Source organism: Triticum urartu, chromosome 4A (assembly GCF_056163025.1).
Source record: "Triticum urartu cultivar PI428250 chromosome 4A, HENAU_Tu73, whole genome shotgun sequence".
NCBI classification, from domain to species: domain Eukaryota; kingdom Viridiplantae; phylum Streptophyta; class Magnoliopsida; order Poales; family Poaceae; genus Triticum; species Triticum urartu.
The window spans coordinates 612,371,413-612,381,439 of NC_141876.1; positions in this window are offsets into that span (position 1 = coordinate 612,371,413).

Consider the following 10,027-nt stretch of genomic DNA (forward strand, 5'->3'; position numbering starts at 1 on the left):
TAATTTTTTTAATGTAACCCTCTTAATTTTGGTATGAATATTCAGATCCGAAAGATTCAAGATAAAAGTTTAATATTGACATAAAAGCAATAATACTTCAAGCATACTAACTAAGCAATTATGTCTTCTCAAAATAACATGGCCAAAGAAAGTTCATCCCTACAAAATCATATAGTTTAGTCATGCTCCATTTTCATGACACAAAAATGCTCTCATCATGCACAACCCTGATGACAAGCCAAGCAATTGTTTCATACTTTAGTAATCTTAAACTTTTTCAACCTTCACGCAATACATGAGCGTAAGCCATGGATATAGCACTATGGGTGGAATAGAATATAATGATGGGGGTTATCTGGAGAAGACAAAAACGGAGAAAGTCTCACATCAACATGGCTAATCAACGGGCTATGGAGATGCCCATCGATTGATGTTAATGTAAGGACTAGGGATTGCCATGCAACGGATGCACTAGAGCTATAAATGCATGAAAGCTCAACAAAAGAAACTAAGTGCGTGTGCATCCAACTTGCTTGCTCACGAAGACCTAGGGCATTTGAGGAAGCCCATTGTTGGAATATACAAGCCAAGTTCTATAATGAAAAATTCCCTCTAGTGTATGAAAGTGACAAAACAAGAGACTCTCTATCATGAAAATCATGGTGCTACATTGAAGCACAAGTGTGGAAAAAAAGGATAGTAGCATTGTCCCTTTTTATTTTCTTTTTTTGGGCCTTCCTTTTTTAAATTTGGCCTTTTTTGGGGGACAATACTCTATGAATGATGATCATCACACTTCTATTTATTTACAACTCAATGATTACAACTCGATGCTAGAACAAAGTATGACTCTATATGAATGCCTCCGGCGGTATACCGGGATAGCAATGAATCAAGAGTGACATGTATGAAAAATTATGAACGGTGGCTTTGCCACAAATACGATGTCAACTACATGATTATGCAAAGCAATATGACAATGATGAATGTGTCATGATAAAATAGAACGGTGGAAAGTTGCATGGCAATATATCTCGGAATGGCTATGGAAATGCCATAATAGGTAGATATGGTGGCTGTTTTGAGGAAGATATAAGGAGGTTTATGTGTGAAAGAGCATATCATATCATGGGGTTTGGATGCACTGGCAAAGTTTGCACCAACTCTCAATGTGAGAAAAGGGCAATGCACGGTGCCGAAGAGGCTAGCAATGATGGAAGGTGTTGGGGATATTACTACCAGTATGACCCGCCCAGGAGGGGCCGGGTCAGCCCTAATGGCGGGTTACATAAGAAGCCCAATAAACATTCAAGATGATAGTTTACTAAACGTATAGAAGGCCCGAAGGCCTGGGGCCGGCTTAAGGCCTGATATTGTAAACTGTCGTATGTAAGGAAAGACTTGTAAAGAAGGGCATGTAAAGGAAGTCACCGAGCCGGACACGATTATGAGCCGGCCGGGACTCTGTAGGATACCAGGCGTCAACCTGTGTATATAAGGGGATGACCCGGTGGCGGTTTAGGGCAAGAAACAACCAAATCGATAACCAAGCCGACGATTTGAGCCCCTTGGAGATCGAAGCTTCCAGCAATACCAATCCCAACTAGACGTAGGCTTTTACCTTGATCATAAGGGGCCGAACTAGTATAAAAACTCTCTCGTGTGTCCCTTGTCCCGATGAACCCCTTTAAGCTTCCTAGTGTGATGGCCCTACGACTAAGTCCTTGCTCTAGGACATCTGCCGTGTCAACTCCACGACAGTTGGCGCCCACCGTGGGGCCAGCGCACGGTGGATTTGAGTTCTTGAAGGGCAACTTCGAAGGGCTCAAGGGATACGCTGTGGGCTGGATGACCAAGAGTCGTTGCGGCAAACTCTACATCGATGACGAAGGCTGGGGCCAAGAGGCCGGCTCAATCGAGTATGTGTACCGGGTCCCCTTCGGCGGAATTCATGTCTTTATCGGCCGGATCGGCGAGTCAGGCCCTGAGCTGGACGTCCACACCAACCTCATTGAAACGGCTCAGCGCGCCGGGTCCGCCCGTGTTTAATCTGTCATGAAACATGCCTTCGTAGGCTGCGTCCATGGCGGTGAATACTTCGAAGGATCGATGGAAGGCTGGGAGATGGCCATCTGCTCTGATACTGCATCATGAACAGGTGAGACGGACTCGTTGTACCACCTGCAAGACGGCATGCTTGGGGGCTGTTCCGATGGCAGCAGTATTCTGGACCCCCTTGAGCCGCCGAATTGGGCCAGAGTCTTCATGGAGGGGACGCAACCCGGCAGAACTCCACCGCAGCGGCAGCAGCAGCTACCGGGTCGGTAGTAGCCAGGTCAGGAGACCCCGTGCGCCCCCCGGGTCAAGTTCTAATGGACCTCATGGATGGGCTGACGACTCTGTTAACCGCTGTGGTAGAACCGGCGGATAAAGCCTAGCACGACGCAGAAGTGGCACGCGTGCGGGAGGAGATGGTGCAAGCTAAGGAAAATCTAGCCGCGGAGGAAACCCGGATGGCAGCAGAATGAGCAGCTCTGGATGCTCGTGCTCAGCAACTTCAAGCAGAAACTTTCCGGCTCTTGGTGGATCTTAATGCATCAAACGAGTTCATGAGGAGGAGGCATCAGAAAACTCAGTCGCGTCTGCCTCTAATGCTGGATCCGAGGAACCTGTTCCATACACCCGGGGCTGAGGGGAGCAACCCACCGGAGGCAAACTAGGTCACAACACCCGGTGCACCAGTTCAGCCACGCGCCATGGAGCCACCTCGCATGAATATAGCTCCTCCGCGTTATGTATCAACACCTCCGGGTCACTTCTCCAACCCTATGGAAAATCTCATCGCAGCGTCGGCTCGTTTGGCATCTCTCCCAATGGAAGGCGACTCGCCAACAACAATTGAAACCCGGAGGGTAAGAGAACTACTTCAAATAGCTTTGGCCCAGCAGGATGCATACTCCTACAGTCGAGACAGGATTCATTCAACTCCTTGCCCAAGCCGGAGCCCGAGTTACAGTAGGCACATGGAGTCCGCAGAGATGTCAAGTAATGCTCAACGCCACAATCGGCAATATAGGCATGAGCCGGTGCGGGCTGGAGCCCTTAACTTGGCGGATCAGGAGAGGATTCGTCAAGAGGCGGAACGGGCTGCTCAGATAGTGGCAGAGCAGTCGGCTCACCAAACCTTTCCAGCTTATCCAACAACCTCGGTTGAGGCAGGAGTGGCCACAAGAACCGGAGGCGTGCCTTGCCTGGTCCCAGCTATACGCAATGAGCGGTTGCCCAAGGACTTCAAGGGGCCTCGTAAGGTGCCTAATTACACGGCTGACCTACAGCCGGGGGCTTGGATTGAGAGTTATGAGATGGCTATGGATCTGTTGGAGGTTAGCAATGCGGCAATGGCCAAGTATTTTACCATGATGTTGGATGGAATGGCTCAGACCTGGTTGAAGGGATTGCCACCCAATTCTATCGGCTCATGGGCAGAGTTGAAAGCACGGTTCATCCAGAAGTTTAATGACACGTGTAAGCAGACAATGTCGATTGTGGACCTGACCAATTGCAAGCAAGATCATGGTGAATCTACAACCCATTGGGTGCGCCAGGTCAAGGAGATAATACATTCATCTGATAAGATGGATGCCGGCTCAGCAGTTTTGATGTTGGAGAAAAATTGCCGCTTTGAACCTCTGAAGCAGAAGTTGGGGCGACTTAAGCATGACTGTAATGACATGGGAACGTTGATGGCAGCTCTTGTCAAGTATGCCGATTCTGATACCACCAAGGACCCGATGTCTGACGAAGAAAAGGCAACAAAGGGAAAGAAGAACGGCAATGGCAAGGGTCACCAGCATAACCCGGCGAATCAGGGAGGTAATAAACGTAATGCTGATGAGTTTGTTGCTAATACTAATGTGCAGGGTGGTAATCAGCGGCGCAAGGGCAGACAACCCCCTCGATCGGGCGGGTTAGGCCCCACCCTTGAGCAGTTGTTGAATGAACCTTGTCCGAAACACGACACCCGGGAGAAACCAGCCACCCACTTGTGGAAGGATTGCACGATCATGAAGGCATTTAAAAATTCAAACGCATTTGATGGGGGTCACGACCTAGGTGGCGGCTCAGGTGGAGGCGGCTTTCAGGGCCCGGGCGCCGATTCAAGTGGAGGAGGTTTTCACGGTCAGAGTTATCCTGGTCACCAAGGAAGATATAATCAGCAACACGGCCAAGGGAATCAGCAGCAGCAATCCGGGTATCAGAGCAACCCGAAGCAGTTGAGTAGCGGACAATATCATGTCTTTACTACTAGTTTATGTAAGAGGGACCAGAAACTCCACAAGAGGGACGTCAATGCCGTTGAACCGGCAATTCCACGTTATCTACGTTGGTCGGAGCAGCCTATTGTGTGGAGCAAAGAGGATCACCTGCCCCGGGTTGATAATCCGGGTCACTTGGCTTTGGTAGTGGCACCTCAGGTTGGTGGGTACAAGTTTACTAAGGTGCTCATGGATGGAGGCAACAGCATCAACATCCTCTACTATGAGACGTTCCGCCGGATGGGATTGACGGATAAAAATCTTAAACAATCCAACACTGTTTTTCATGGTGTGGTACCTAGTAAATCGGCATACCCAGTTGGTAAGATTGAGCTGGAAGTAGCCTTTGGGGATGAGTATGACTCCAGAGCAGAAAAATTAACCTTTGAGGTGGTTAAGATCAAAAGCCCATATCATGCTCTGTTTGGGCGGCCGGCTTATTCCAAGTTCATGGCTCGGCCGTGTTACGTATATTTGCAGCTCAAGATGTCGGGTCATAAGGGCACCATTACAGTACATGGGAGCCGAAAGATAGCCTTGGAATGTGAAGAAGGTGATGCTGCCTATGCTGAATCTGTTTGTGCAACAGAGGAGTTAAAATTCTACAAGGATCATGTTGACCCGGCGGACATGACGTCATTAAAGAAACCAACAACAGAGCATGAGCCAGAGTTGAAATTCAAATCAGCTGATGACACTAAGATGGTTGACTTTGTACCTGGTGACTCATCCAAACAGTTCATCATGAGTGCAAACTTGGATCCGAAATAGGAAAGCGCGCTCAACGAGTTCATCCGTGAGAACCGGGACATCTTTGCATGGAAACCTTCAAACATGCCGGGTGTCCCGAGGGAACTCGCTGAGCACACTCTTAATATCGATCCGAAGTTCAAACCTGTCAGACAGTTTCTCCGACAGTTCAATGAAGAAAGGCGCAAGGCCATTGGAGAAGAGGTGGCCCGGCTCTTCACAGCCGGGTTCATTGTTGAGGTCTTTCACCCCGAGTGGTTAGCTAACCTGGTGCTTGTACTAAAAAATAATGGCACCTGGCGTATGTGTGTGGATTACACAGATTTGAACAAGGCTTGTCCGGCTGATCCTTTTGCTCTCCCCCGTATTGATCAGATCATTGATGCTACGGCGGGTTGCGCATGGTTGAGTTTCTTGGATGCTTATTCCGGTTATCATCAGATTAAGATGGCAGTCAAGGATCAAGAGAAGACAGCTTTTATAAATCCTTTTGGAGCTTTCTGCTATGTGTCTATGCCTTTTGGGCTTAAGAGTGCCCAGGCGACTTACCAGCGGTGTGTGCAGAATTGTCTTCACAATCAAATTGGGCGCAATGTTCATGCTTATGTGGATGATATAGTGGTGAAATCCAGGGAAGAGGAAACCTTGGTCACAGACCTGAAAGAGACTTTTGATAATCTTTGGGTTTACAAAATGATGCTTAACCCGACCAAGTGTGTTTTTGGAGTGCCAGCCGGCAAGCTCTTGGGTTTTTTGGTGTCTAACCGAGGTATTGAAGCTAACCCGGAGAAAATCAAGGCAATTACATCTCTATCCAAACCAACCCGCGTCCATGATGTTCAGCGACTGGCGGGTCGTGTGGCTGCTTTGAGCCGGTTCATAAGCCGGTTAGGGGAAAAGGCTATGCCTCTATATCAGTTGATGAAGAAAATGGATGTTTTTGTTTGGAGCGATGCTGCGAATGCTGCTTTTGAGGATCTGAAGGCACAACTGGCTGAGCCGCTGGTCCTGGCTGCTCCAATTGAGAAAGAGTCGCTATTGTTATACGTAGCTGCCAACTCACGGGCTGTTAGTGTGGCTATTGTGGTAGAGCGCCAGGAGGCTGGCAAAGAGCATCCGGTTCAGCGGCCGGTTTATTATGACAGTGAAGTGCTAATTGAGTCTAAGCAACGATATGCACATTGGCAGATGGTTGTTTATGGGGTGTTCATGGCGAGCCGGAAGCTTAAGCACTACTTTCAGGGACATCCAATTATTGTGGTTAGCTCTGCTCCTTTGGGAGACATTATTCAAAACAGAGAAGCCACGGGGCGAGTTGCCAAGTGGGCAATTGAGCTTGGGTCTCATGAGTTGAAGTATGTTCCACGTACTACAATTAAGTCTCAAGCCCTGGTTGACTTCATCAATGACTGGACAGAGATGCAGATGCCAGAAGAGAAGCCGGACAACACATATTGGACTATTCATTTTGATGGATCCAGGCAATTGGAAGGCTCGGGGGCTGGAGTCGTGTTAACTTCCCCATGAGGTGATAAATTTTGTTATGTGTTACGGTTGATGTTTCCATGCACTAACAACGCAGCAGAGTATGAAGCCTTGCTCCATGGTCTTCGAGTGGCAAAGGAGATGAGCTTGAGCTGGGTCAGATGTCTTGGTGACTCAGATCTAGTGGCTCAACAGGTATCTGGCAAGTGGGATTCCAAAGACCCTCTCATGGCGGCTTATTGCCGAGAGTTCGATGCTGTTGCAGGATATTTTAAAGGTTATCAGGTGGAACACATTGACCGTTGAAAGAACGAAGCAGCTGATGCTTTAAGCCGACTGGGGTCTCAGCGTAAGCCGGTGCCACCCAACACCTTTTTGGATATTTTGCATAACCCCTCTGTCAAGTTTCCCACAGAAGAAGATTTAGCTGTTCCTGACCCGGAGGCGCAGTTGGTAGCGGCTCTTCATGTCATCCCAGATTGGACGGTGCCGTTCTTGGCTTACATGACCCGGGGAGAGTTGCCAGCGGATGAGACCCTGGCTCGGCAGATAACCCGACGATCTAAGCCCATGATGATTTTGGATGGAGAGTTATTTCATCGCAGTGTTTCCGGAGCGTTTCAACGGTGTGTTTCCCCCGAAGAAGGTCAAGAAATCCTTCGTGAGATCCATGAAGGCGATTGTGGTCATCACACCGGGTCAAAATCTTTAGTGGCCAAAGCGTTTCGTCACGGTTTTTACTGGTTGACGGCTCACGCTGATGCAGAAGATCTGGTCAGTAGATGTGATGGATGTCAAAAATTTGCACGACGAGCGCATGTGCCGGCTCAAGAGCTCCGAATGATTCCAATCACTTGGCCGTTTGCGGTCTGGGGGCTTGACATGGTGGGACCTTTCAAAAGGTCTAAGGATAAAAAGACACATCTCTTGGTGGCAGTTGATAAGTTCACCAAATGGGTTGAGGCGGAGCCTGTGAGTAAGTGTGATGCAGCCACGGCGGTTCAGTTCATGAAAAAAGTAATCTTCCGTTTCGGTTTTCGACACAGTATTATCACAGAAAATGGCACTAATCTGTCCCAAGGGGCTATGGAAGAGTTTTGTCAGCGAGAGCACATCCGGCTTGATGTTTCTTCTGTATCTCATCCTCAATCCAATGGTCAAGCTGAGAGAGCCAATCAGGAAATTCTGAAAGGGCTAAAACCCCGGCTTATGGTTCCTTTACAGCGAACGCCGGGTTGTTGGGTAGAGGAGTTACCCTCAGTGTTATGGAGCATCAATACTACGCCCAACAGGTCTATGGGTTACACACCCTTCTTCATGGTTTATGGAGCAGAAGCAGTGTTGCCTAGTGACATCCGTCATGACTCGCCCCGTGTGGCGGCTTATGTTGAAGCTAACAATGAAAAAGCCAGACAGGATGCGCTTGACTTGTTGGATGAATAAAGAGACTTAGCAGCGGCGCGGTCAGCAATTTATCAACAGGACCTGCATCGTTATCACAGCCGCCGGGTTAAGTCCAGGACTTTTCAGGAAGGCGACTTGGTGCTCCGGCTCATCCAGGATCTTTCGGATGCACACAAGTTCTCCCCACCTTGGAAAGGACCCTTTGTGGCCAGTAAAAATTTAAACAATGGGTCATACTACCTCATTGACTTTCGAGAGCATGCAGACTCACGTAAGTCGGAAGAAGAGACCCGCCGGCCATGGAACATTGCTCAACTTCGGCCACATTACACCTGAGCCACCGGCTCTCAACATGTACATACGTTCACGTTGTATATACTATGATAAGCAATAAAGTAAGACCATCGGTCTCTTTTCTTTTCACAGACTATACATCTTTGTTATTTCTTACTTACAGATGACTATTAAGGAGCTGATCATATTTGAATCAAGTTTAACCTTTTTGGTCCAGCTTATGATCGTATCCGAATCTAGCTGCAAATCTCAAGGTCACTTGGGGGCTTCCTGTTCAAACATAGGTCGTATTCGAACCAAAGAGAACATAGTTGTCGTAACCCTCTTGATCGGCTCAAGGCCAAACTCACTTGGGGGCTTCTTGATCGTATCCGAATCATAGCTTAACCACTTTTGAGTCTGACTTGGATCGTATTCGAATCAGGGTCGTTAAAAACCTCTCAAGGTCATTTGGGGGCTTCCTGTTCAAACATAGGTCGTATTCGAACCAAACAGAACATATCTGTCGGTACCCTCTTAATCGGCGCAACGCCAAAGCCACTGGGGGATATATGGTCGTATTCGAACCTTAGCTTAACCCCTTTGGTCCGGTTTACTGATCGTATTCGAATCAGAAACCCCCAGCCTTTTGAATACAGAGTTAAAATTATGTTTATTATCTGTTGCTTGCCTTTTAGTTTTTGTTGTTTCAATATTACAAATAAGATAGCCTGGTTTTCTTCACCGGCTCAATTATTGGACAACACAGCCGCCCGGGTTATTCAAGCCGGTGGCTCAAGGATCCAAAGTTCACCACCCGGATTATTAAAACTGATGATCTAAGGATCAACAAGGACAAGGTATGGTTCTTACTTATACGCGCTTACCCGCTGCGTCAACTCAAGAGTTAGTAATAACCTTTATCCTTTCTTTATATTTGTCTCTGCTTTTTATTGAGGTAAATATATTGGCTGTAAATTAGGTGTTTAAGCCCGTTTGTTTCTAAACCGCCTTGCCAGTCTTTTCCTTGTATTCACAGGAACAGAGTTCAAACATTGCAGAGACAAACATTAAACGATGAATACATTGACATCTGGAAGCAGATTCACATAGAAGTATTTTATGCGTGATGGCATAAGCAAACATGCGGTGTTTTAGCAACTAAGTTATTACAAGGCTTTATAAGCCCACGAAGATGATCATCGTCCCTCCCTCGCCAGTTCACCACCTTCTGTTGCTGGAAGTTGGATTTTGACCAATCAAAGCCGTTCATGGCAATAAATTCGGCTTCGTCGTCAATCAGGCTGACCGGGTCAATTTCCGGGGCAAAGGTATCATCTTTCACTGGTGGAATCAGATCTGCTACTTTGTATGAAGGAGTGGCCATATTCTTGTTGGAAATATGCCCTAGAGGCAATAATAAATTAGTTATTATTATATATTTCATTGTTCATGATAATCGTTTATTATCATGCTAGAATTGTATTGATAGGAAACTCAGATACATGTGTGGATACATAGACAACACCATGTCCCTAGTAAGCCTCTAGTTGACTAGCTCGTTGATCAATAGATGGTTACGGTTTCCTAACCATGGACATTGGATGTCGTTGATAACGGGATCACATCATTAGGAGAATGATGTGATGGACAGGACCCAATCCTAAGCCTAGCACAAAGATCGTGTAGTTTGTATGCTAAAGCTTTTCTAATGTTAAGTATCATTTCCTTAGACCATGAGATTGTGCAACTCCCGGGTACCGTAGGAGTGCTTTGGGTGTGCCAAACGTCACAACGTA